The sequence below is a fragment of the Ursus arctos genome, unplaced genomic scaffold (assembly GCF_023065955.2).
Source record: "Ursus arctos isolate Adak ecotype North America unplaced genomic scaffold, UrsArc2.0 scaffold_5, whole genome shotgun sequence".
Lineage (NCBI taxonomy): Eukaryota > Metazoa > Chordata > Mammalia > Carnivora > Ursidae > Ursus > Ursus arctos.
The window spans coordinates 11,630,400-11,658,218 of record NW_026623067.1 but is presented as its reverse complement, the minus strand read 5'-3'; the positions used below and the strand labels follow the sequence as shown (position 1 = coordinate 11,658,218).

Below are 27,819 nucleotides of genomic sequence, written 5' to 3'. Positions count from 1 at the left end.
CAAATAAGTTGGTGGAAATGTCACAAAACGCAAGGCCACTTTACAAAAGTAGTCCTGTATTCTGGTAATCAAAAATTAAAATTTGAATTTTTTTCAATAAAACTACACTAAAGCAAACTAAACGAAATACTTAGGTATAAACAACAAAATATGAGCAGGAGCTATACACTGAAAACTACAAAATCTGATGTAAGAAATAAAAGATGTTTCACAAAAGATAAAATGAATTTATGGGACTTCATCAAGATTAAAAGTTTCTGCACAGCCAAGGAAACAGTCAGAAAAACTAAGAGGCAGCCCACGGAATGGGAGAATATATTTGCAAATGACACTACAGATAAAGGACTGGTATCCAAGATCTACAAAGAACTTCTCAAACTCAACACACGAGAAACAAATAAACAAATCAAAAAATGGGCAGAAGATATGAACAGACACTTTTCCAATGAAGACATACAAATGGCTAACAGACACATGAAAAAATGTTCAAAATCATTAGCCATCAAGGAAATTCAAATCAAAACCACACTGAGATACCACCTTACGCCAGTTAGAATGGCAAAAATAGACAAGGCAAGAAACAACAAATGTTGGAGAGGATGTGGAGAAAGGGGATCCCTCCTACATTGTTGGTGGGAATGCAAGTTGGTACAGCCCCTCTGGAAAACAGTGTGGAGGTCCCTTAAAAAGTTAAAAATTGAGGTACCCTATGATCCAGCCATTGCACTACTGGGTGTTTACCCCAAAGATACAGACGTAGTGAAGAGAAGGGCCATATGCACCCCAATGTTCATAGCAGCAATGTCCACAATAGCTAAATCGTGGAAGGAGCCGAGATGCCCTGCAACAGATGACTGGATTAAGAAGTTGTGGTCCATATATACAATGGAATATTACTCAGCAATCAGAAAGAATGAGTTCTCAACATTTGCTACAACATGGACGGCACTGGAGGAGATAATGCTTAGTGAAATAAGTCAAGCAGAGAAAGACAACTATCATATGATTTCTCTCATCTATGGAACATAAGAACTAGAATGATCAGTAGGGGAAGAAAGGGATAAAGAAAGGGGAGGTAATCAGAAGGGGGAATGAAACATGAGAGACTATGGACTATGAGAAACAAACTGAGGGCTACAGAGGGGAGGGGGGGTGGGGGAATGGGATAGACCGGTGATGGGTAGTAAGGAGGGCACATATTGCATGGTGCACTGGGTGTTATACACAACTAATGAATCATCGAGCCTTACATCGAAAAGTGGGGATGTACTGTATGGTGACTAACATAATATAATAAAAAATCATTATTAAAAAAAAAAACAACAACAGAAACCCACAATAATAAGCAATTCTTTTTGCCCAAGATTCAAGTCAAAAAAATTTTTTTAAATAATGATACAATATGTATTTTTTCAATAAAAAATAAAAACATCATATGTACCTTGAAAAAAAAAAGAAATAAAAGATGTTTCAAATACAAGAAAATACAAACTGTGTTCATAGATTGAAAGCATCACTAATGTGATGAGATCAGTTTTTCCCAATTAGATCTATAGATTCTAAACAATCCCAATCAAAATCCCAAAAGCTTTGTTCCTACGTACGGACAAGCTCTTTCCAAAAATATCTAGGAAAAACAATGGAAACGTAAGAGAAAAAGCAATTATGAAAATAAAAAGAATAAAGTTTGAAGGCTCACACCCTATTCTTTTTCTTTAATATTTTTTTATTATATTATGTTAGTCACCATACAGTACACCCCTAGTTTTTGATGTAAAGTTCCATGATTCGTTACTTGCATGTAACACCCAGTGCACCATGCAATATGTGCCCTCCTTAATACCCATCACCAGCCTATCCTATTCCCCCACCCCCACCCCTCTGACGCCCTCAGTTTGTTTCCCAGAGCCCATGGTCTCTCATGGTTCATTCACACCCTATTCTTACCCCATTCTAAGATTTCCTAGAAAATCAGCATAATTGGAACATTGTGGTACTGAAGAAAGAATAGATGCACACAACAACGGAACAGAATAGAGATGACAGAAATTGACCTACATATGATTAAACAACTTTTGGCAACTTGCTAAGGCAATTCAGTTGAGAAAGAAAGTTCTTGTCAAGAACGTTACTGGAAAAGTGGACACAAATTTGGGGTGGTGGGGTGGTAAACAAATCAACCCAGATGTTCCTTGGATAGAAGGTTTGTGATGACAAATTTCTCTCTCCCAAGTTAATTTACCTGTGTTGTGCCTCCTAATAATTCCAGTGTCTCCATGGAGCACTTTCACTGTCCCATACTTCTTTTATGTAAATGTTAAATTGCCTTAGGACTTTGTATCCCCACAAGGTCTCTGAGTGAGTCAATCCCCGTTTTGAGAATAAAGGGAAATGCTTTTGAGTGATATGCCATAGGTCGGAAAGCTTGAAAGCTGCACAGCCATGCTGTTCACCCTGAGACAAATATGCACCTGTCCACAAGGCATCTCCTCTCTGAGTTCAAACACCTCAAGTCTCATAGTTCTATTACTGAGCTCTTGATTCTTGACACCTCTGCTTCACCCTGACCCTCAGGGCTGCTCTCCTAGAGTCTTCCCCATCACTTTGATAGGCACTTCGCTTCACTCAGATGCTCAGGAGAAATCCAGCATGTGATTCTTATATCCTCCCTTCGATATCTTCCTCCAGCACATCAACGACCTGGCAGGGCTATATTCAAAGTATATCCTGAGTCCAGTCTCTTTTCACACCCTCTGTGTCTCTCACTTGACCAAACCACTGCCTTCTTTCACTGAACAGCTAAATAAGCATATTTAAGTTCTCTAGGCCTGCCCCATCAGGCCCCACGATCATCTATCTGCCAAACTCCTTCCAAAGCCTCCCTTCAGTGGTTTCCATCATAGTTAGAATAACTTCTAAAGCAAATACCATGCCATCCAGTGTTCTACATCACCTCATCCCTGATTACTTGTAAGCCTTCCTTTCCTACCATTTTCCTACTGTGCACACTACTGCATACTGCACCCCAGGATCCCCCCGGGTAATCAATGGATATGGCAAGCTCCTTGCAATTTCAAGACCTTGGCATTTTCTGTTCCCTCCACCAGCAACACTAATCCTACATATATGCATATTTTATATTTCTGCTCAACTGTCAAGTCTTCAGAGAGGCCTTCCTTGACCAATAATTTGAAATATCCTCCCTTTCTGCTTACACTTCTTTATTCTTCTTCATAGGACCACCACCCCCAGACTCCATGTCACCTTTTCATTTCTCCACTATTTCTTGTATTTCTCCCCTAATAGGGAGGCTCATGTGGGCAGGGACTTGGTTCCTTTTATTCACTGCAGTATCCCTGGTGCTCGTTTGGAAAGTACTCAGGCAATGGCTGAGGACTGCCAAAGGAGCTCTAGATTTTCACATATTGTGACGATTTAATTAATGCCGAATGAACAGGTGAGAAAGTGAATGAATGAAGACAACTGGATTGTAAGTCAAAGCCTTTGACCCTAACAATCTCACCATACTGCCAATTGGTAATCTTCGTTGTGTAGAGAAGTAACACTTCTTCACTTTTCTCAGATTGCCATGCCATTGTCTCTCTAAAGTCTTATGCAAGAGAATTTTAGCATCGCTGGCCACTGTATTCATGAATTCAAGTATATTTCAAATGTAGAAAGTAGATCTTCAAAAACTGGGAGAGAGTGGATGGGAAGCTTCCATTCATCAAGCAATGCCCTTCAGCACACTTCATGACCTCAACTGTTACGCAGTCATTCTTCAGAAGTAACCACAGATTCAAGGAGTGGTGAAACTTCTTTTTTTTTTTTTGCATATATCTTTTTTTATTTTTTTATTTTTTTATTTATTTATTTTTTTGTAAATACAATTAAATGTCTTTATTTTTTTTTGATGTCTTCTCAAAATTTTTTATTTTTTATTTTATTTCATTTTATTTTTTTAATGATTTTTTATTATATTATGTTAGTCACCATACAGTACATCCCCGGTTTCCGATGTAAGGCTCGATGATTCATTAGTTGTGTATAACACCCAGTGCACCATGCAATACGTGCCCTCGTTACTACCCATCACCGGTCTATCCCATTCCCCCACCCCCCTCCCCTCTGAAGTCCTCAGTTTGTTTCTCATAGTCCATAGTATCTCATGTTTCATTCCCCCTTCTGATTACCCCCCTTTCTTTATCCCTTTCTTCCCCTACCGATCATCCTAGTTCTTATGTTCCATAGATGAGAGAAATCATATGATAGTTGTCTTTCTCTGCTTGACTTATTTCACTTAGCATTATCTCCTCCAGTGCTGTCCATGTTGTAGCAAATGTTGAGAACTCGTTCTGTCTGATAGCTGAGTAATATTCCATCGTATATATGGACCACAACTTCTTATTCCAGTCATCTGTTGAAGGGCATCTCGGCTCCTTCCATGATTTAGCTATTGTGGACATTGCTGCTATGAACATTGGGGTGCATATGGCCCTTCTCTTCACTACGTCTGTATCTTTGGGGTAAATACCCAGTAGTGCAATGGCTGGATCATAGGGTACCTCAATTTTTAACTTTTTAAGGGACCTCCACACTGTTTTCCAGAGGGGCTGTACCAATTTGCATTCCCACCAACAATGTAGGAGGGATCCCCTTTCTCCACATCCTCTCCAACAATTGTTGTTTCTTGCCCTGTCTATTTTTGCCATTCTAACTGGCGTAAGGTGGTATCTCAGTGTGGTTTTGATTTGAATTTCCTTGATGGCTAATGATTTTGAACATTTTTTCATGTATCTGTTAGCCATTTGTATGTCTTCATTGGAAAAGTGTCTGTTCATATCTTCTGCCCATTTTTTGATTTGTTTATTTGTTTCTCGTGTGTTGAGTTTGAGAAGTTCTTTGTAGATCTTGGATACCAGTCCTTTATCTGTAGTGTCATTTGCAAATATATTCTCCCATTCCGTGGGCTGCCTCTTAGTTTTTCTGACTGTTTCCTTGGATGTGCAGAAACTTTTAATCTTGATGAAGTCCCATAAATTCATTTTATCTTTTGTTTCTCTTGCCTTTGGGGATGTGTCATGAAAAAGGTTGCTTTGGCCGATGTCGTAGAGGTTGTTGCCTATGTTCTCCTCTAGAATTTTGATGGATTCCTGTCTCACATCGAGGTCTTTCATCCATTTGGAGTTTATTTTTGTGTATGGTGTGAGATAGTGGTCGTTTCATTCTTTTGCATGTAGCTGTCCAATTTCTCCAGCACCATTTATTGAAGAGACTGTCTTTTTCCCACCGGATGTTTTTTCCTGCTTTATCAAATATTAGTTGCCCAAAGAGCCGAGGGTCCATTTCTGGGCTCTCTATTCTGTTCCATTGGTCTATGTGTCTGTTTTTGTGCCAGTACCATGCTGTCTTTGTGATCACAGCTTTGTAGTACAGCTCGAAATCCGGCATTGTGATGCCCCCAGCTTTGTTTTTCCTTTTCAACAGTTCCTTGGAGATTCGGGGCCTTTTCTGTTTCCATACAAATTTAAGGACTGTTTGTTCCAGTTCTTTGAAAAATGTCCTTGGTATTTTGATCGGGATAGCATTGAAAGTGTAGATTGCTCTGGGTAGCATGGACATTTTAACTATGTTAATTCTTCCGATCCATGAGCATGGAATATCTTTCCATCTTTTTATGTCTTCCTCAATGTCTTTCAAGAGTGATTTATAGTTTCTAGAATATAGGTCCTTTACGTCTCTGGTTAAGTTAATTCCAAGGTAACGTATGGTTTTTGGTGCTATTGTAAATGGGATGGATTCCCTAATTTCTCTTTCTTCGGTCTCGTTATTCGTGTATAGAAATGCAACTGATTTCTGAGCATTGATTTTGTATCCTGCCACGTTACTGAATTGCTCTATAACTTCTAATAGTTTGGGAGTGGCTTCTTTTGGGTTTTCCATATAGAGTATCATGTCATCTGCAAAGAGAGACATTTTGACTTCTTCTTTGCCAATTTGAATACCTTTGATCCCTTTTTGTCGTCTGATTGCTGTTGCAAGGACTTCTAGTACTATGTTGAATAATAGTGGCGAGAGTGGGCATCCTTGTTGAGTTCCTGATCTTAAGGGAAAGGCTTCCAGCTTTTCCCCATTGAGAATAATATTTGCAGTAGGCTTTTCATAGATGGCTTTTATGAGATTGAGAAATGTACCTTCTATTCCTACACTCTGAAGGGTTTTAATCAGGAAAGGATGCTGTATTTTGTCAAATGCTTTTTCGGCATCGATTGAGAGGATCATATGGTTCCTGAGTCTTTTCTTGTTGATATGATGTATCACGCTGATTGATTTGCGAATATTGAACCACGCTTGCATCCCAGGTAGGAATCCCACTTGATCGTGGTGGATAATCCTTTTAATGTACTGTTGGATTCTATTAGCAAGTATCTTGTTGAGGATTTTGGCGTCCATATTCATTAGGGAAATCGGTCTGTAATTCTCCTTTTTGAGGGGGTCTTTGCCTGGTTTGGGGATCAAGGTAATATTGGCCTCATAGAATGAGTTTGGTAGCTTTCCTTCTGTTTCTATTTTTTGAAATAGCTTTAGGAGAATAGGTATTATTTCTTCTTTGAATGTTTGGTAGAATTCCCCAGGAAAACCGTCCAGGCCTGGAGTTTTGTTATTTGGAAGGTTGTTTATCACTGACTCAATTTCTTCATAATTAATTGGCCTGTTTAAGGAATCAATTTCTTCCGGTTTCAATCTTGGTAGTTTATAGGTTTCCAGGAAGGATTCCATCTCTTCATGATTGCTTAGTTTATTGGCATATAGCTGTTGATAAAAATTTCTAATAATCCTTCCAATTTCAATGGTGTTCATTGTGACCTCTCCTTTTTCATTCATAATTTTAATAATCTGGGTCCTTTCTCTTTCCTTTTGGATAAGTCTTGCCAGTAGTCTGTCAGTTTTATTGATTCTCTCCAAGAACCAGCTTCTAGTCCTGTTGATCTGCTCTACTGTACTTCTGGTTTCTGCTTGATTGATTTCAGCTCTAAGTTTGGTCAACTGCTTCCTCGTGCATGGATTAGGCCTGTCCCTCTGTTGCTGTTCCAGCTTCTTGAGGTGAGAATATAAAAACTGCATTTTAGATGTTTCTATTCTTTTGAGTGAGGCTTGGGTGGCTATGTATTTCCCCCTTAGGACTGCCTTTGCAGTATCCCATAGGTTTTGGACTGTTGTATTTTCATTCTCATTGGTCTCCATAAATTGTTTAATTTGATTGTTGATTTCCTGGTTTATTGAGTCATTCCTGAGCAGGATGGTTCTTAGTCTCCAAGTGTTTGAGTTTCTTCCAAATTTTTCCTTGTGGTTGAGTTCCAATTTCAGAGCATTGTGGTCTGAGAATATGCAGGGGATAATTTCAATCTTTTGGTATCGGTTGAGACCTGTTTTGTGTCCCAGAACATGGGCTATTCTTGAGAATGTTCCATGGGCATTAGAATAGAATGAGTATTCTTTGGTTCTGGGGTGTAGTGTTCTATATATATCTATGAGGTCCAACTCGTCGAGTATGGCATTCAAAGCCTTTGATTCTTTGCTTAGTTTTTGCCAGGGTGTTCTGTCTATTTCTGATAGTGGAGTGTTGAGGTCCCCTACTATTAATGTATTTTTATTTATATGTCTCTTTATTTTGGTTAAGAGTTGGCTTGTGTATCTTGCTGCTCCCCTGTTGGGGGCATATATATTTATAATTGTCATATCCACTTGTTGAATACTTCCCTTAAGAATAATATAGTGCCCTTCTGCGTCTCTAACTATAGTCTGTAGTTTAAAATCCAATTTATCTGATATGAGAATTGCTACCCCAGCTTTCTTTTGAGGTCCATTTGCGTGAAAGATGGTACTCCATCCCCTTACTCTCAGTCTGAATGCATCTTTGGGTTCGAAATGAGTCTCTTGTAGACAGCAAATGGATGGGTCATGTCTTTTTATCCAATCTGCAACCCTGTGGCGTTTATGGGATGGTTCAAACCATTTACATTAAGACTGATTACTGAGAGATATGATTTTAATGTCGCCATGTTGCCAGTAAAGTCTTTGTTTGTATTGGCTGTGACTTTCTGTTCTGTATCACTCTTAGGGCCTTTTGACTTTTATAGAACCCCCCGTAATATCTCCTGTAGGGCTGGTTTCGTGGTGACAAAATTGGTTAGTGACTGGCGATTCTGAAATGTCTTTATTTCTCCATCAATTCTGAATGACAGCCTTGCTGGATAAAGGATCCTTGGCTGCATGTTTTTCTCTGAAAGAGCTTTAAAAATGCACCCCCAACCCTTTCTCTCATTCCAGGTCTGTGTAGACAGGTCTGACGTAATTCTGATGCCTTTGCCTTGGTACGTGAGAAATTTCTTTGCCCTGGCCGCTTTCAATACTGTATCCTTGCATCTAATATTTGCGAAATGCACTATGACGTGACGTGGCATAGGTTTGTTGTGGTTGAGCTTGGGAGGGGTCCTCTCTGCCTCTTGGACACGAATGTTTGTTTCCCTTGCTAGATTAGGGAAGTTTTCAGCTACAATTTGTTCAAATATCTCTTCTAGACCTCTGTTTTTCTCCACCCCCTCGGGGATGCCGATGATTCTAACATTGGATCGTTTCACTGAGTCAGTAATCTCCCGTAACCTACATTCGTGGGTGTGGATTTTTTTAAGACCATCTTCTATTTTCATTTTTTCCTCTATTAACCCATCCTCCAATTCACTAACCCGTTCCTCTGCTTCTGCGACCCTGGCCATCAGAGCCTCTAGTTTTACCTGCATTTGGCTCATAGAAGTTTTAATTTCTGTCAGATTCGCTCTCATTTCTGTCCTTAGGGATTCTATATTCTCAGTAACCTTTTCGTTAATAGTTTTTTCAATTCTACTCATCATTTTGACATCGTTACTCTGAATTCCATTTCTGATAATTTGGTTACATCCATATCCATTATTTCTGTGGCAGAGGCCACAGACTCACTGTCTTTTCTTTGCTGGGGGGGGGCTTCTCCTTCTTGTCATTCTGATGAAGAGAGGTTGCGGGGTTTCTAGAGCCCAAATTATTGACTGGGTCCCAGGCCGTGCCCCTTGTTTTATAGGGATCTTAGGGATGTGGGCTTCTTCTTTAAAGATTTTATTTATTTATTTATGTGGCAGCCAACCAGCGAGAGAGGGAACAGAAGCAGGAGAGTGAGAGAGGAAGAAGCAGGCTCCCAGCGGAGGAGCCCGGTGAGGAACTCCTTTCCGGAACGCCGGGATCACGCCCTAAGCCAAAGGCAGGCGCTCAATGACTGCGCCACCCAGGCGCCCGGGTTGTGGGCTTCTTGATTTTTCAGCCTGCCTTCTGGGGGAGGGGCCTGCCGCGCCAATACTCAGGCAGCCCTGTTTGGGTAGAGTCTCCATGTCCCCTGTGAGGGGGGATGGGGATGGGCACTCCCTGAGCCGGTATTTCCAGGCTTTTGTTCTCTGGCGGCTTTCCCTGGTGGTTTGCTGTGTCTCTTCTGAGAGTCAGAGCAGCAGCGGCCAAATTTCAGCCTCTGTCACGGAACAGAAGGATTGCGGCCCATTCTCTACTAATGTTCTGGCCACTTTAACTCTGTTTCTGTTGGTGCTGCTCAACCCTGCAGCGTCCCGGGATGTGCGCCCCACACCCGGCGTCTCAGCCCTCACTTCCAGGGCCGGCGTGTCTCTGTCCTTTGTGTTTCTAATGCCGCCAGCCGCCAGCCGCCCCACGCGCTCCCGGATCTCCCGGTCTCAGTCTGGATCCAGTGAGCGCACCGGGATTCCGGTGTTCCGCGAGATGCCTGGTGGCGTGCGCACCTGGCTCACGGTCTCAGTCTGCTGTTTTGCGGGTGCCGTCCGTGAGCCCCGCCCGCTCTCCTGTGCAAGTGGCTACCGCTTCCCGGCACCCGAACGCGGCGGCTCCCTCCCCCTTCCGTTTATCTTCCGATATCTGTGCACGGTTTCATGGCTCCCTGCTTCGTACCTCAATACTCAGCGCTGGAGATGTTCATTTGTAGAGATCCAGATGCATCTTCCTGCGTCTCAGGCTGGTTCCGTGGTTGTTTAGGCTGGTCTGGTACCTATCCAGCTCGACTCGGAGGACTGGCTGAAAACGGTATCTCCTACTCCTCCGCCATCTTAACTCCCTCCCCAGGACTGGTGAAACTTTTGATCTTCTCCACAGACATGTCTTCTTCCTGGCAATCCCTTTGTCTGACTTCACATCCAAGTTAAAATGGCTCTCATAAAGATTCAAGTACTTCTACTAGGGCAAATCAAAGTCGCAGAAGCAGGCCATTAAGGGGAGGAAAGTGGAAGCCAGTGATTTCAGGACATCCAGCCAGATCTTTTCAGATGAGGAAACCTCCCTTCATCCCAGTGGAAGCATCAGACAAATTGGGCAAAAGCAGTACAAGGTGTAGAGCTTATGGACAGGGGGATCCTTCTCCAGGCTTGGGAAATCAAAGTCATTTATGTCAAAGTTGGAGGCCAAGGAAATGCATGGCTCAGGCACTCCCATGTTGCTGAGAGTAGCCAGGGAATTGTCTCATATCTACTGAAGAACTCTGTCCTTTTTGAAGGATATGGTTGTTTTTCCCTTCATTATATAAATCATTGTCCACCTTGAGTCTAACAAGTGGAATTTCTTGCCTAGGTTTCTAATTTTGGGGGCCAGCTAACCACCATTAAAATTAAAACATAAGGAGGAAATGATAATAAAGTAGTAATAGTTAGCAAATGCCACCATTTCCAGATATGTGTGTAGAAAGAAATTGGGGGTTCCAGTTCCAGGTCTCTGAAGGTCACATTGGGAGCTTTTGGATGTTCACAGGGGTGTTTCTTCATGGTGGTCTCCAAAACTCCAACAGTAGCAGAATGCTCCTCTTCATGAGTATGACCTCACAGGGCATTGATGAAACTGGACTTCCCAGTTCCAGATTCCCCAAACACAGCCATATGCAGAGGAGTGTTCTCTGCTTCCACAAGTGACATCCTGAGTTATGTTAGCCACATCTTGTAGATTGGCCTCTTAATGGGTTGCTTGAATTCTAGCAAGGTTTTCTGAAGAGAGGATCCCCCTGCCTTACTGATTAATGTGATGAGATAGTCACAGGGGAACTCATACGAAGGAGGCAAGGCAGGACACAGAAAAGGAGATGAGATGTTGGAAACAGAGTTTGGAGTGAAAATCCAGAAAGATGTAAGATGTACGAAGGACCACAAACTACGGAATTCAGACACCTTCTAAAAGGAGAAAACAAAGAAATGGATTGTCTCCTGGAGCTTCCTGAAGGAACCATCTGCACTGATACCCTGATTTTACCTCTTTTAAGATTCATTTTGCACACCTCCCTTCTAGACCTTGAAGTAAATAAATATATGTTGTTGTGTTAACCCACTAAGTGTGTGTTAATTTCCTACTCAGCAATGAGAAACTAATGCAGACCGTCTTCACTTTCTTGAAACCTCAATACAGAGTCCAAAGCCTTTCCATTCTGTAGGAAAAATCAGTCAGGCCAGCACATTGGGGAACACAGTAGAACTGTAGACATAGCTCTCTTCCCATTCCCCTGCAGCAAATAGGGACAGGACTTGTCTTGTGGGAGAGCCTAGAGGCTGAGCAAAGCCCACCAGGATGTGTGTTCCATAAAGGGAATAGCCGAGCACATAGTCCTTGTGGTAATAATTGCCCCACGCAAGCTTAATGTCCGTTTACCTCAGCTAATGGGAGAATTTGGGTGGGATTTAGAACATGTGGCAGGAAGCGACAGAAGAAGTAAATAAGAGCTCTAATTTTACTGAGTCAGTTCTGCAGTTTGAAACATTGGTACCTGATTATATCGTGGCAGTTCAAGAAAGTCATTACTACCTTACTGATGGGGCCTCTTACCATCCACTGAGTGAGGAAACTGTGATTTTAAAAATATTTATACCATAAGTTTGTCTCAGAAGCTACCAATGTGCTTTTACCAAGAGGAGTGTGTTCCATGCTCTCCCCATCCTGCATGTCCTGCAAGGACAATTTTCAAAAGAGGGAAAATCATGACTCTCAAATAAATATAAAATGAATATGCATTAAGGATTTTATTGAACTAATTACTAACAAAGGAACCAAGCAGATGATATTACCCATTGAATGAAGAATCCCCCAAAAAGAGACATTCATACTTCAAGAACAATGAAATGAATATTTAAGTGGGGGGAAGAGTGCTGTATTCTAAGATGAGGGTGGTAAGTCAATTGAACCTCCACAGACAGATTTTATCTATACAACTGCTATGGACTGAATGTTTTTGTCCTCCACAAATTTCATAGATGAAGTGCCAGCTCTAAATTATGATATTAGTACGTGGGCATGTGGATGTTGCCTTAGCTGGGAGGGAAGAGCCATTATGAATGAATTAGTGCCCTTTAAGAGAACCAAGAGAGCTAGCTTGCCCCTATTGCCACGTGAAGTGACAGGAAAAAATGTCCACCTCAGACGTGATCTCTCACCAAACACTGACTTGACAAGTGACTTGACCTGGACCTTCCTGTTATCTAGAACTATGAGTAATATATTTGTATTCCTAAGCCAGCCATCTGTTATATTTTGTTATAGCCTAAGTAGATGAAAAATATGCCCAACAAAAGACTTATTTTGCCTTGCTACCAATGATCAAAGCTCCCAGAGTATTGAAATGGCTCTACAGGCTGGAAGGATGGATAGCATGACAACATAGCATAGTTTCCAACTGGAGATACTCAGTAAACATTCCACTTATTCCAAATTTTTCTACAACTTTCTCATTTAAAAAAAAAAAGAAGAAAAAGAAAAAGAAGCATTTTCAGACTATGGTGCTCTCTTCTCTAAAGAGGATGGCATGAGAAGCTGGATGAAATCTTAGTTCTCTACCAGTCAAAACTACACCTCAACCCTCCAAACACAAAGCCAGTACTATCCCATCATTGCAGGAGCACAGTTTGCTCACTCACCAGCTCTGGAGAGAAAAGGGTTTCTGATGTCAGAGAGCATGAATTCTTCTACTAACACAACAGAAATTGCTGACTCAAATAAAGTATCCCTGGAACTCCTGGCATAGGAACACACCACAGACCTGTCCTCCCTGGGAAATGCAGACACTGGGTGTTCCTGAGATTATGGCACACAGCAAGAGGTATACAGCCTCTGCCCTTCCTGGGTAAAGTATGAAAAACAGCAGGAAGGACAACAACCTCAAAGACTTGGCTTAGTTGAGGGCCCACATTTATAGGACATGAAAGTGAAACCATCATTTACCCACAGAATGAGCAGCTCCGGGAAAAAAAAAAAACAGGTGTTTTGACCTCAGGAGGCTCAGGGAGTGAGGGGAGGGCAGAGAGACACTGAGGCCATGCAAGGCACATCCCTGATAATGTCTGTGAGGTCATCTAGCCAAGACTCCTATGAGAGCCCTGGGGACAGAGAGATAACTGTGAGCAAGTTTTCAAACCTTGCAGTGAATGAGAGAAGCATTTCCCATCAGAGAGCAGAGGGACTATAACTTTCCTGTGTCTTTCTGTTTCTTTCACTTTTAAGAGCCCTGTTGCTGGCTGCCATGTTGTCACACTTGGCCATGGATGTCCGGCAGGTCGTAGAGTCACATCTCATGAACAACTTAAACTACCAGGAGAGACTCAGGAAATTTGACAAGACAGTCAGATGGTGAGACACACAGAGGGAGGAAGAACCAGGTTTCTAAGACTTATGTGGAAGATCAAGAGGAAAATACCAACGTTTCTTTGGAAGAAGAACATAGGAGGATTTGCTGTATCACATAAGATTTATTTCTATGCTATACCATCTAAGACAGTTGGTCGCTGGCACAGGGGTAGACTAACTGGCCCACAGAAAGGGACACACAGCCCTATATAGGATTCAGGCATGTGTGGAGGAATTCTGTTGCTTGGGAGAAGTACGTGGGATGTCAGTGGGTATAGAAAGCACTGTCTAGTAAATGGAGCTGACTAACTAGTTCTCCATATGGACAGAGGTTTACTGAATCTCTGCTTACATCACTTATGATAATCAACTCCCAGTGGATTTAAGACCTTAATTTCAAATGGAAACTGTAGGAGAGAACGTAGCTGTTCTCAGGGAAAGCTTTCTTAAAGGACACGACACCCATATAAAGATACCAAAATGACAACTGTATAAAACAGACTGACAATGTGTTACCTTTGACTCTATTAAAATGCAAAGCTTCTCCTCATGAAAGCAAGTGCAAAACAAAGTTTCAAAATCCCCATGAATCTGGAGATCATATTTGCAAAAATGTAGTCAACCAAGGATCAACTGAAAGGACGTATTTTAAAAATTCCAGAAATCACTAAAAAAAAAAAAAGATCAGACAATTCATTATGGAAGTGAGCAAAAGACATGCACAGAACTTTCTCAAGAAATAAACATATTTGTGGAAAAAAGAAAGTGTCTCAGATTAAGCATGAATGAGGCAAATGCAAAATTATGCAGTATTTGATAATATTTTATTGGAAAATTTAAGAATTTGGACAAAACTGGGTATTGGTGAGAATGTAGATAGAATCTCTGAAATATGGCTGCTGGGAATGTAAATCAATACAATCACAGTGAAGAAACAATATGACTGTATGTTATAAATATGTACGTTCAGTGCAAGACTCAGCATTTCCACTCCTAACACTATCCCTAAAAGTCACTCTGTGAAAACGTGCAGGAGACATAAGGACATCTGCTTCCAGCAGCAGTCTTCATAACTGTGAAAAGGGAGAGGATAGGCATTAACAGAGAAGGGATAAATAAGTTGACACACAGCGTTGAAAGGAATGAACCACAGCTATATAGAGAGGAATTAATCTTTCAGTGTACTGTTGAGATTAAATATTAAAAACCTGTAGAATACCAATAAATAAAGCTTCAAGAAAACTGAATAATATACTGTTTAGGCATGCATCTGTAAGTGATAACACCACAAATAAAAGAAAGGAATCATAAACACACACTGCATGACATTGTCACCCAGGGCTGTGGACAGAACTGGAGTGTAGGAACACAGAGGGAGGTAGAAGTTGTTAGAGATGTTCTATTTCTTGGGATGATTGTTCAGCGTGTAGGTGATCATTGTATTACACGAGTAAGTAAAAGATTTAAAATGGAGAAATATCTCAGTTCTTTCAGATTGTTGCTGTGAATATTCTTCTGGGTGTACTCGATCCTGAATCTCTCCTTCTTGCCATATTTTGGGGCCATCAGAGAAACATTCTCTATCTTACATACAGAGACAATCACTGCTATGATGGGAGAAAGACTGAGAAATCATTCAGGGAGGGGGCAGGAGACAGAGAGACTGAGATTCCAGGTAGAACCAACTGCAAGGCAAAGCTGCAAGCTCACACATGAACTTGACAATTGGCTGTGGATGAAGATGAGCACTTGCAGACAGCCAAGTACAGCTCTCAGTAGGAAGGTAGGAAATGTCTCTGAGACTCCGGTACCCTGGCAGTGATGGGGCTCTTTGTATCGGGTGACAGAAAGGTCCCAGTCAGGGGCTCCCCAGGGCTGGGCTGCTCCCCAGAAGTGAGTGAGAATCATTCTGGGGCTGCTCCCCTGTTTGGTTGGCTGTGATCTGCAGTGTCTTCTGCACCCAGTGGACTGGGTGCCCTGATGCCCTACTGTGCCCGCCTCAGGGTCCAGAGTCAGACTTGCTGCTCCTAAGTCACCATTAGGAAATCAGGCAGTATGGTTTATGACCATATTGTAACATTCTCTCTATGGGCAGGAAAGTGAAATCAATTGCTTCTTTTACACAGAGCAGAATTTTGCCTTTTGAAGACAAATAGATAGCTAGATCCTGAGAATAACACCTATTTGGGGGCATGTACACACAATAAAACTAGTACTCATTAAAAGTGCCTCAGGCCTAACTCCATTTGTTTGTTTGTTTGTTTGTTTGTTTGTTTGTTTAAACCCTTATAGGTTTAGGTTGGAATTTAAGTTTCAGTGATAACATGAGGGAGTAATATCACAGCCACAGTTTGCAAACCTGTGGACAGGGGATGAGAACAATAAACTGGAGAAGTCTGAAGGAGCCAGGGAGGGTGGGATTTTGGAAGATTATGAAGAACAAGTTGAACTTTGAATCTACCTGCTGCCCAGCCCCAAACCGATCACATACTGGGAGACTGGCATGCACAGACTTCTACCCATGAACACGAATATTGTGCAACTACTGGAAACGACCGAGGACATGAACAGCACATGTACGCTTTGCAGATTGCTATGCTGGCCATTCGAAGGGAGCTTTGCAGCTGAGACCAAGCTCACAGCTCCATCTCCTCTGGTCAGGAGCAGCCACAGTGCTCGGTGGGCTGAGGCCTGATGCCCTGAGTGCACATTTCACGGTCCAGAGTCAGACCCTCTGGTGAGTCCCCTACGATCTCAAGACCCTTCCTCAAGACAAGTGGGTGAGATCAGATGTGGAATGGTCACCATGGGGCCCTTACCAAGTAGACAGAGACACCAGCACAGCTTCTCCCTCTGTATGTCAACATTTTACCCAGCCTCATCGGTGGTCCCGCAGGGACCAGGAATCCACAGTAGACTATGGAACCCAAGAGACTCATACGGAAACTGCAGACTTCATTTGGGGGCACAATTTATTAATCTTTTCTAGGTTTGGGTTCTTCTTTCCAGGCTAGTCTCTCTTAGACAAGACATCTGAAATGGTTTGGACCTGGGCCCAGATGAATTCATAAGGTCCAGGCAGGCAGCCAAATTCAGTCTTTTTTGAGTGTGCCATCTCCTCTCATCTCATACCTTCTGGTTGCATGATCACCCTTCCAACACAGGAAGCTGACTGCTAGGTCTCCATCTGACACTATACTAGAGCTGGGGATCTGAGTGAGAAAGCAAAGATAGGAGTGAGGGGAAGGAGGACAACCTTAAAATAATTTGTCTAGAGCTGTCAGGCCAGAGTGTAGACCAGCAGTTTTCACGCAGTATTTGTCTAGAAAACCCGCTGCAAGACTGCTAACTATAAGCAGTTGCTAAGATGGAATAAATGGGTGTGGTCCTTTCTTTACCCCACACATTTTACTAATCTTCTGGGTTGCCATTGGACATTGAACTGTGATGATAAGACAAAGCCTCTAGACTTGATCTCCTTAGGGCATAAAACATACTGGAAGGGGCAGTCAGGGAGATCCGTATGGTCTCTGAAAGGTACACACACAAAACAGACATTTCCTGGTCAATGATGAATGGAATGGCTCAGGAAATATCCTGTCTTCTGGATCCACTCAGGTGAGAGAAGTCCAGTTAGTCTAATAAACAATCTCCTGGCTCACAGAATTTAACTCTGCCCTGGCTCAGGCTCTCCTCCAACTGAGACACCTGTTGGCAGTAACAGGAAAAGAGTCAGCTTCTCTCCTCCTTCCTCCTCCCACCGCCTGCATTACACAGAGGGGCATAGCTGGGGGGAACTAGGGAGCTAAGAAAGTAACACATATGTAGGACATTGCAATCTAGCTCATGGCCTTGGGTGGTGAATGTCTCTCAGGTAGGAGGGGCCATCTGGGGCTCACTCACACTGACTTCCCCCTTGGGATATTGGGGAGAGGCACAGTCAGGACCTGTTGGCCTCATACCTGTTTGGTGAGACAAAAAAGGGCAGTCCAGCCTCTTTCTGCAGAGATCCTCTGAGCTAGGAAGACCATGTCCAACCCTTATTGTTGTCCTAAAGGGAAAACATATCCCTTGCCATAGGCTTGCCTTCTCTTCGTCTCAATTCTTTAGCTGTGTTATTCTGACACAGGGGTGGGATTAAGGGTTGTGATGCCATGTTCACAGTCTCTTGACTGCATAACAATTGCATACCTTGTTACAGACATTTGCAATCTTGGCAGACACTTTGTAAAGCAGACCTTTTCTATCACCCTGTTACAGCCACAAGACCCCTCCCTGGGGTCTCTCTCCTGTCTACAAACATCTGGGGAAGCTTTCCCTTCTCTTTCATGTGAGAATGAGGACATGACAATCACTGAGTGATTGAGCAGCTGCCCAGAGTCACCCAGTCAGTAGTGAGCAGTGCTGGGACTCAGGCCCAAAACTGGTTTGGTTTATGCAATGACACCAGGTGGGGTCACAGCTGAGGTTAGAAAGGACACTCCACAGTGGATGTACTATCTGCACTCTGATCTAAGCAGGTGGAAGCAAGTGAACCTTTGAGGTGGGGATGTCGGGAAACCACAGGCAATAATTTATGGACAGTGTGTTCACCCATCTATGGGGCTACCCTCACCGGGGCTGACTGGGGACTTCTCAGTGATCTGGGGGCTGACATCAGATTATATGGCTCAGTTGGGAGACCTCAGGGCAAGCCCATACCCCCAGGTGGCTGGGGTCCATGTAGATGCCACAGTGACACCCAGTGTGGGGTTCATGCAGATCCTGAATTGTCCTTGACCTCTAGAACAGAAGTGAACTCAGTGCACCCCTTTTTTGAGAACTGGAGTCATTTCTTGGAATACAAGCTGAAATCAGCCCTCCCTGAGTTGTCTCCTGCTGGGCCTATGAGCCTGCCACTTCCTTTACCCAGAAATGATGGAACTCTGACCAGGAGAGGTGCTAGAGCAGTAAAACCTTCAAATTGCACTGTCCTTTCCAGATCCTCTTCCCTCCTTCTCCCTGTGCTCTCCTCAGATACCCCAACCCAACACAACTCTCTTCCTTCTTTCTGGAGCAACCTGGGGTTGATACCAGTTTTAGACTATCCCAGAGGGAACTGTCCTTACCTGAGAGCTGGACCCTTCCCCAGTGAGGGGTAACTTGTCAGAAGGAACACTGACATCTGCCTCATCAAGGTCACCCTTCATAGGACCTGTGGTAAGAGTTGAAGGGAATAAGAAGAACCAGAGGAAAGTCTTCCTCAGGATGCTGATAACACCAGACAGGATTCTGGGAGAAGTTGCTAGGAGCTCTGACAAGAGCACTTTGCCTGGGTCATACCATGAAACCCTCACTGGAATCCTATGAGGTGGTTAGCATGGCTCCCTCCCCCCCTTTCCCCTCACAGGGAAGAATACTGAGGCTCAGTGTTCAATGTGAAACGTTCACATTGCCTTGGGCAGAGCTGGTCTCTTAGCCCATTCCCTCAATGTGAAGGGTGAGTCCAGGCCTTGAGGCTAGTTGCAGGCTGAGGAGTCTGGGAAAAAATGAAGCAAGCTGGACCCACTGCAAAAGAAGTGAGCCTGGTTGCCCCAAGGAGGAGAGCATAAAGCTGCATGATAAGTCCTATAGATGGGTGTTAAATGTTACTACAAAGGAAACAGTGGACCTTCTGGGGCAGAAAAATGGCAGGTGGGTGTGAGGATGGGTCTCCAGAAGCTTCACAGGGCCCCACAAGTCGGTTGGGCAGATAGCCTTTCATGGAAGAGAAGGGACTCGTGGGGCTCACAGGGCAACTCCTCACCAAGGAGGCAGTCCTGAACTTTAAAAATTTGCATTCGTGCGTGTAGAAGTAGTAGATTTTGTTAAGATCTATTACCAAGTAGGCACTCATAACTTGTGGGATTGTGAAAGCATGCCAGGCAAAAGCACTGCATGTAGCAAGTAGGAGGAGAATCCGTGAGGTAATTCCAGCCAAATCTCTTCTCTAATTCTAATTGCAAAAAATGTTTGCAATCTCACTGAAGGGTTCAGCCTACAGGAGTAAGCTATATTCACAGAATATCTTAAATCCTTATAATAACAACAGACACAATGACAAACAATCGTTGACAAACATGAGTGCTGGCTTAAAATCAGTAGGAAATTATTTGGGAAGTTTGTTGTGACTTAGATGTTCAAGTTGAAAAGACACAGGCATTCCTTAGGTATGCACTTAATGTTAAAAAGTGACTTTCTATGAAGAATTGTCTGAGAGGAAAGAAAATGCACTTTTCTCTGTTTTATCTAAATTCAATTAGCCAACATATAGTACATCTTTAGTTTTTGATATAATGTTCAATGATTCATTAGTTATGTATAACACCCAGTGCTCATTACATCAGGTGCCCTCCTTAATGCCCATCACTGAGATACCCCATCCCCCCACCCACCTCCCTTTCTGCAACCCTCAGTTTGTTTCACTGTGACAAGAGCCTCTTGTGGTTTTTTCCCTCTCCAATTTCTTCCCATTCAATTTTCCTTCCCTTTTCCTATAATCCTCTGCACTATTCCTTATATGCCACATGTAAGTGAAACCATATGATAATTGTCTTTCTGTACTTGACTTATTTTACTTAGCATAATCCCCTCCAGCTCTATCCATGTTTATTTAAATGGTAGGTATTCATCCTTCCTGGTGGATGAGTAATACTAAATTGTGTATATGAACCACATCTTCTTTATCCTTTCATCTATTGAAGGACATCTTGGCTCCTTCCAGTTTGGCTATTGTGGACATTGCTGCTATGAACATTGGGATGATTGTGCCCCTTCTTTTCACCACGTCGGTATCTTTGGGGTAAATGCCCAGTAGTGAAATTGCTGGGTCATGGGGTATCTCTATTTTTAACTTCTTTCTTTTTTTTTTTTTTACATTATGTTAGTCACCATCCAGTACATCATTAGCTTTTGATGTAGTGTTCCATGATTCATTATTTGCATATAACACCCAGTGCACCATGCAATATGTGCCCTCAATACCCATCACCGGCCTAGCCCAATCCCCCACTACCCTCCCCTCTGAAGCCCTCAGTTTGTTTCTCAGAGTCCATAGTCTCTCATGGTTCATTCCCCCTTCTGTTTAACCCCCCTTCATTCTTCCCTTCCTTCTCTTACCGATCTTCCTGCTATTTCTTATGTTCCATAAATGAGTGAAACCATATGATAATTGTGTTTCTCTGCTTGACTTATTTCACTTAGCATAATCTCCTTCAGTCCCTTCCATGTTGCTCCAAATGTTGGGTAATCGTTCTTTCTGATGGCTGAGTAACATTCCATTGTATATATTGACCACATCTTCTTAATCGAGTCATTTGTTGAAGGGCACCTTGGCTCCTTCCACGATCTAGCTATTGTGGACAATGCTGCTATGAACATTGGGGTGCATATGGCCCTTCTCTTCACTACGTATCTTTGGGGTAAATACCCAGTAGTGCAATGGCTGGATCATAGGGTAGCTCTATTTTTAAGTTTTTAAGGGACCTCCACACTGTTTTCCAGAGTGGCTGTACCAACTTGCATTCCCACCAACAATGTAAGAGGGATCCCCTTTCTCCACATCCTCTCCAGCAATTGTTGTTCCCTGCCTTGTCAATTTTTGCCATTCTAACTGGTGTAAGGTGGTATCTCAATGTGGTTTTGATTTGTATTTCCCTGATGGCAAGTGATGTGGGAAAATGCACTTTTCAACATTAATCAAAATAGTTTATTCTTGACTCTAAAGACAAATGAAGTGAGGACATATAGATCCTAAGCATTGGAGGATGTGGACAGCTGGGACAAACTCCCCACTGCCCTGAAAGTATCCCCCATGTGTTGTCTTGCTCAACCAGGTGGGTGAAGGAGGAACCTGCGTTTTCTTGAGTCCTGGCTGAGTGACCCTCATGATGCTCTGCTGCAGAAATTCCCTCACGTCTATAAACTGCTTTGGCACTGAGCACCAGCATCACAGCTACAGAGCATTCCTCAATGGTCTCCTCTGACCCTTACAAGTGTACATATTCCTGAATGAAGGTTTTGCTCACTCTGTACTCAAAATATCTCTGTTAGCAGCTTGGGTATGAATCTGATGCCCTGAGCTTGGTGCTAAGGCAGAAATTCCTCTGTTGCCTTGTGCACCAAACACTTCTATCTCCTCTGTTCCTCCTTCTTCTTCTTCAGGATACTGCACTGTTCAGCAGTGTGTTGTAGCTGGCCCACACACCCTATTATCCACATCCTTCACCTCTGCTGTGCAATATCATATGAACTAGAGGTTTTTATATATGTCAGGTGTCATAACCATCACAAAGGCCTTGGGAGAAGGTACACTGTTGGAGGTGCTCTTTGTGGTCAGAAGAACCCTGGAGACAGCAGCCAGTGCCCCAGTGAGCATTGCAGTGAGTGGGAACTTTGGCAGTCGTATGTCCTCCTTCGTCAATGCATTGCAAGGAATTGGGCATGAGGAGGAGACTTTGCTCCCACTGGCATGGTGAGGATCACCACAATTGCCACTCTTCATATTTGACCAGTTTGGTACTGTGGGATGTGCCCACACAGTGGCAGTCACACAAAACCTGTAGAACTGTCTGAAAGAGATGTAAGCTGATATGACCTCATCATCATCACTGTATCCACAGGGTTCCACATGAATCTCACAAAGCTTGCCAAAGCCATACTTAGAAAAAGGTTCTATATCATCAGACAAGCTGAACAGGGATCTTAGCACAAATGCACTCTGAGACAAACAACTCCTGCAGACTATCTGGAAGATTATCCAAGAAACCTCCAGAAGAAGTGGGTATGTGAACCCATCATATTCCAGGACTCTAGCTTTGACCTTTGATTACATGACTTCCCTGAACTTAGGTTCCTTGAACAAGGACCTCTCTCACATCAAGAGACATGTTTCCCTGAAAAACCTGTCCACATCAGTAAGAAGATCATTATTGTCAAGGCAATCTCTCTGCAGAAGAGAATAGTCAGACAGTGTTTGCAGGACACCTTTGGCATTGAGGGTGAACGTCAGTTGGAGTACTGTCTGAACACCTGCTGCTGGCTCTTTGGAATGGATGATTAATCTCTTTAGCAGATGGCCCAGAGTATGGTGATGTCCATGGAGGAGTACAGGGCCATCACGAAGTCCCTGGATCTATACCTACTCCATAAAGTGAACTGGAGACTGACTTCATGACTTGTTCAGTCATGAAGCATTCATCAGCCTTCCTAGCTACATCCAATTCTTGGGTGACCATGTCATTATCTGCTTCAGCTGGCTGAAGTAATGATGCACCCTTGATTTAGATGCCAAGGAAATAAAGACCATCTTAAGGAAATCTTTTCCTCCAGTGCAAAGTCTGCTTTACACACAGAACCCAGTGTATTGCTCTATTCTGCTCACCTGTCTGATTATATTCTCTCTCTCTCTCTCTCTCTCTTTTTCTCCCTGGTTTTGGGTCTCATTTGATATGTCTAGTGTATATTTCTCTGGGGTTGTTGTTTCCATTTTACTATTTTGTCCTTATGTTCATTTATTCTTCTCTGGACAGAAAGACAACATGGAAAAACACACCTCAAAAAAGAGAACAAAAGACAGTACTGACTGCCAGGGACTTAATCAGTATGGCCATAAGTAAGGTGTTGGAACTAGAATTCAGACTAACAATTATAAAGATACTATCTGGGCTTGAAAAAAAGCATAGAAGATGCTAGGGAATCCCTTTCTGGAGAAATAAAAGAACTAAAATCTAATCACATCAAAAACAAAAAGGCTATTAATGAGATGCAATCAAAAATGGAGGCTCTGACTAGTAGGATAAATGAGGCAGAAAAGAGAATTAGTGATAAAGAAGACAAAATGATGGAGAATAGGGGCACCTGAATGGCTCAGTCAGTTAAATGTCTGCATTTGGCTCAGGTCACGATCCCAGGGTCCTGGGATCGAGCCCTGCATCAGGCTGCCTGCTAAGTGGGGACTCTGCTTCTCCCTCTCCCTCTCCCTCTGTCCCCTGCTCATGCTCTCTCTCTCACACACTCTCTATATATCTCGCAAATAATAAATAAATAAATAAATAAATAAATAATCTTTTTAAAAATGATGGAGAGGAAAGGAGCGGAGAAAAAGAGACATAAATAAATACTGGATCACGAAAGGAGAATTCAAAAGACAGGTGATACCATAAAGCAAAATAATATTAGAATAATTGTGATCCCAGAAGAAGAGGAAAAGGGGGGGGCAGAAGGTATATTGGAGCAAAAGTGAGAACTTTCCAATCTGGGGAGGGAGCAGGCCTTCAAGTCAGGAAGGCACAGAGAACTCCCCTCAAAATCAATAAAAACAGATCAATAACCCAACATATAATAGTGAAACTTACAAATCTCAGAGACAAAGAGAAAATCTTGAAAGCAGCTTGGGTCAAAAAGTTGGTAACCACAAGGGTAGAAACATTATATTGGCAGCAGACCTATCCACAGAGACCTGGCAGGCCAGAGAGGACTGGCATGACATTCAGGGTGCTAAATGAGAAAAATATGCACCCAAGAATAGTTTGTCCAGCTAAGAGGTAATTCAAAATAGAAGGAGTGGTTAAAAGCTTCCCATGAACCACGAGAGACTATGGACTCTGGGAAACAAACTGAGGGCTTCGGTGGGGGGGTGGGGGGAATAGGCTGGTGATGGGTATTAAGGAGGGCACGTATTGCATGGTGCACTGGGTGTTATATGCAAGTAATGAATCATGGAACTTTACATCAAAAACTTGGGGTGTACTGTATGGTGATAACACACCATAATAAAAATTATTATCAAAAAATAAAAGCTTCCAAGACAAAAAGAAACTAAAAGAATTTGTGATCACCAAATCAGCACTACAAGATAGATTAAAAGGGATCCTCTAGGGGCGCCTGAGTGGCACAGCAGTTAAGCGTCTGCCTTCGGCTCAGGGCGTGATCCCGGCGTTATGGGATCGAGCCCCACGTCAGGCTCCTCCACTATGAGCCTGCTTCTTCCTCTCCCACTCCCCCTGCTTGTGTTCCCTTTCTCACTGGCTGTCTCTATCTCTGTCAAATAAAGAAATAAAATCTTTTAAAAAATAAAAATAAAAATAAAAATAAAATAAAAAATAAAAAAATAAAAAATAAAAGGGATCCTCTAAGCAAAGAGAGAGCCCAAAAGTAACATAGACCAGAAAAGAACAGATACAATATACATTAACAGTCACTGTACAGGTAATACAATTGCATTAAATTCATATCTTTCAATAGTTACTCTGAATGTAAATGGGCTAAATGCCCCAATCAAAAGACAGAGGGTATCAAATTGGATTAAAAAAAATAAGACCCATCAAATGCTGCCCCCAAGAGACGCATTTTATTTATTTATTTATTTTTAATAATGATTTTTTATTATATTATGTTAGTCACCATACAGTACATCCCCGGTTTTCGATGTAAGGCTCGATGATTCATTAGTTGTGTATAACACCCAGTGCACCATGCAATACGTGCCCTCCTTACTACCCATCACCGGTCTATCCCATTCCCCCACACCCCTCCCCTCTGTATCCCTCAGTTTGTTTCTCATAGTCCATAGCCAAGAGACACATTTTAGACCCAAAGATGCCCCAGATTGAAAGTGAGGGGGTGGAAAGCCATTTATCATGCTAATGGACATCTAAGAAAGCCAGGGTGGCAATCCTTATATCAAATTAGACTTTAAACCAAAGACAGTAATAAGAGATGAGGAAGGACACTATATCATACTTAAAGGGTCTGTCCAACTAAAAGATCTTACAATTATAAATATTTATGCCCCAACATAGTAGCAGCCAATTATATAAGCAAATTAATAACAAAATTAAAGAAACACATTGATATAAAATAATAGTAGGGGACTTTAACACCCCACTCACTGCAATGGCCAGATCATTTAAGCAGAAGATCAACAAGGAAAAAAGGGCTTTGAATGACACACTGACCAGATGGACTTCACAGATACATTCAGAATTTTCCATCCGGAAGCAACAAAATACACATTCCTTACTACTCCACATGGAACACTCTCCAGAATAGATCACGTACTGGTTCACAAATCAGGTCTCAACTGGTACCAAAAGATTGGGACCATTCCCTGCATATTTTCCGACCACAGTGCTTTGAAACTGGAACTCAATCACAAGAGGAAATTTGGAAAGAACTCAAATACAAAGAGGTTAAAGAATATGCTTAAAAAAAAAAAGAGGTTAAAGAACATCCTACCTTTTTTTTGAACAATCAACAATTTGCTTTTATTTTCTATTAAATCATGATGTTTTTTTCACTTGGTATCATTTACTGATATAAAGTAAAATCCCCTCATACTCCACTTACCATAGGCGTGCCTACAAAGAAAACCTCATTTCAAATGTAATTGTGGACATTGTTCCCTCGTTAAAAATTCATAGGGTTTGCGAATATGCCACAGAAGTACTGCAGTACCATTATTTCTGCAGGTATTTTCCCATTGCCAATTCTTTTTTATTTTTTTTATTTATATTTTTTGATGTAAAGTTCGATGATTCATTAGTTGCGTATAACACCCAGTGCACCATGCAATACGTGTCCTCCTTACTACCCATCACCGGTCTATCCCATTCCCCCACCCCCCTCCCCTCTGAAGCCCTCGGTTTGTCCTCATAGTCCATAGTCTCTCATGCTTCATTCCCACTTCTGATTACCCCCCTTCCTTTATCCCTTTCTTCTCCTACCGATCTTCCTAGTTCTTATGTTCCATAGATGAGAGAAATCATATGATAATTGTCTTTGTCTGCTTGACTTATTTCACTTAGTATTATCTCCTCCAGTGCCGTCCATGTTGCAGCAAATGTTGAGAAATCGTTCTTTTTGATAGCTGAGTAATATTCCACTGTATGTATGGACCACATCTTCTTTTTTCTTTTTACATTTAGTCTAAATTTATTAAAGGGATTTTTTTTTAATCTCTCCAAAGGAATGACTGAATTGGATACGACAATGTGAAATTTGTGTAATGGGAACAGACGTAGAGAAGTTAGTTGTAGAGAGTTTCTTTTTTTTTATGTTTTTTTATTATATTATCTTAGTCACCATACAGTACATCCCTGGCATCTGATGTAAAGTTCGATGATTCATTAGTTGTGTATAACACCCAGTGCACCATGCAATATGTGCCCTCCTTACTACCCATCACCAGTCTATCCCATTCTCCCACCCCCCTCCCCTCTGAAGCCCTCAGTTTGTTTCTCAGAGTCCATACTCTCTCATGCTTCATTCCCCCTTCTGATTACCCCCCCTTTCTTTATCCCTTTCTTCCCCTACCAATCTTCCTAGTTCTTATGTTAGACCATATCTTCTTAATCCAGTCATCTGTTGAAGGGCATCTCGGCTCCTTCCATGATTTAGCTATTGTGGACAATGCTGCTATGAACATTGGGGTGCATATGGCCCTTCTCTTCACTATGTCTGTATCTCTGGGGTGAATACCCAGTACTGCAATGGCTGGGTCATAGGGTAGTTCAATTTTTAACTTTTTAAGGGACCTCCACACTGTTTTCCAGAGTGGCTGTACCAACATGCATTCCCACCAACAATATAGGAGGGATCCCCTTTCTCCACATCCTCTCCAGCAATTGTTGTTTCTTGCCTTGTCAATTTTTGCCATTCTAACTGGCATAAGGTGGTATCTTAGTGTGGTTTTGATTTGAATTTCCCTGATGGCTAATGATTTTGAACATTTTTTCATGTGTCTATTAGCCATTTGTATATCTTCATTGGAAAACTGTCTGTTCAAATCTTCTGCCCATTTTTTGATTTGTTTATTTGTTTCTTGTGTATTGAGTTTGAGAAGTTCTTTGTAGATCTTGCTTACCAGTCTTTTATCTGTAGCATCATTTGCAAATATATCCTCCCATTCCGTGGGCTGCCTCTTAGTTTTTTTTTTGACTGTTTCCCTGGCTGTGCAGAAGCTTTTTAACTTGATGAAGTCTCACAAGTTCATTTTATGTTTTGTTTCTCTTGCCTTTGTAGATGTGTCATGAACAAGGTTGCTGTGGCCGATGTCATAGAGGTTGCTGCCTATGCTCTCCTCTAATATTTTGATGGATG

The 27,819-nt window shown here is 42.2% G+C and overlaps 1 long non-coding RNA gene and 1 pseudogene across 2 annotated transcripts in view; both read right to left on the bottom strand.

The window, feature by feature from the left end:
• Positions 1 to 1,573: 1,573 nt before the first annotated feature.
• LOC113261924 (interferon-gamma-inducible GTPase 10-like) lies at positions 1,574 to 11,359 on the bottom strand (annotated as a pseudogene).
• A 3,155-nt stretch (positions 11,360 to 14,514) lies between these two features.
• The window catches only part of LOC113261466 (uncharacterized), a 35,583-nt gene continuing 22,278 nt past the window's right edge, over positions 14,515 to 27,819 (bottom strand). Inside the window, exons 2-4 of one of the 2 annotated variants that reach the window (XR_007190479.2) lie at positions 18,810 to 18,895; positions 16,834 to 16,913; positions 14,515 to 14,774 (exon numbers count right to left, since the gene is read on the bottom strand). This is a non-coding gene — a long non-coding RNA (uncharacterized LOC113261466). The remainder of the gene's footprint in view (positions 14,775 to 16,833; positions 16,914 to 18,809; positions 18,896 to 27,819) is intronic. The other variant, XR_003318385.4, reaches the window with a different exon arrangement.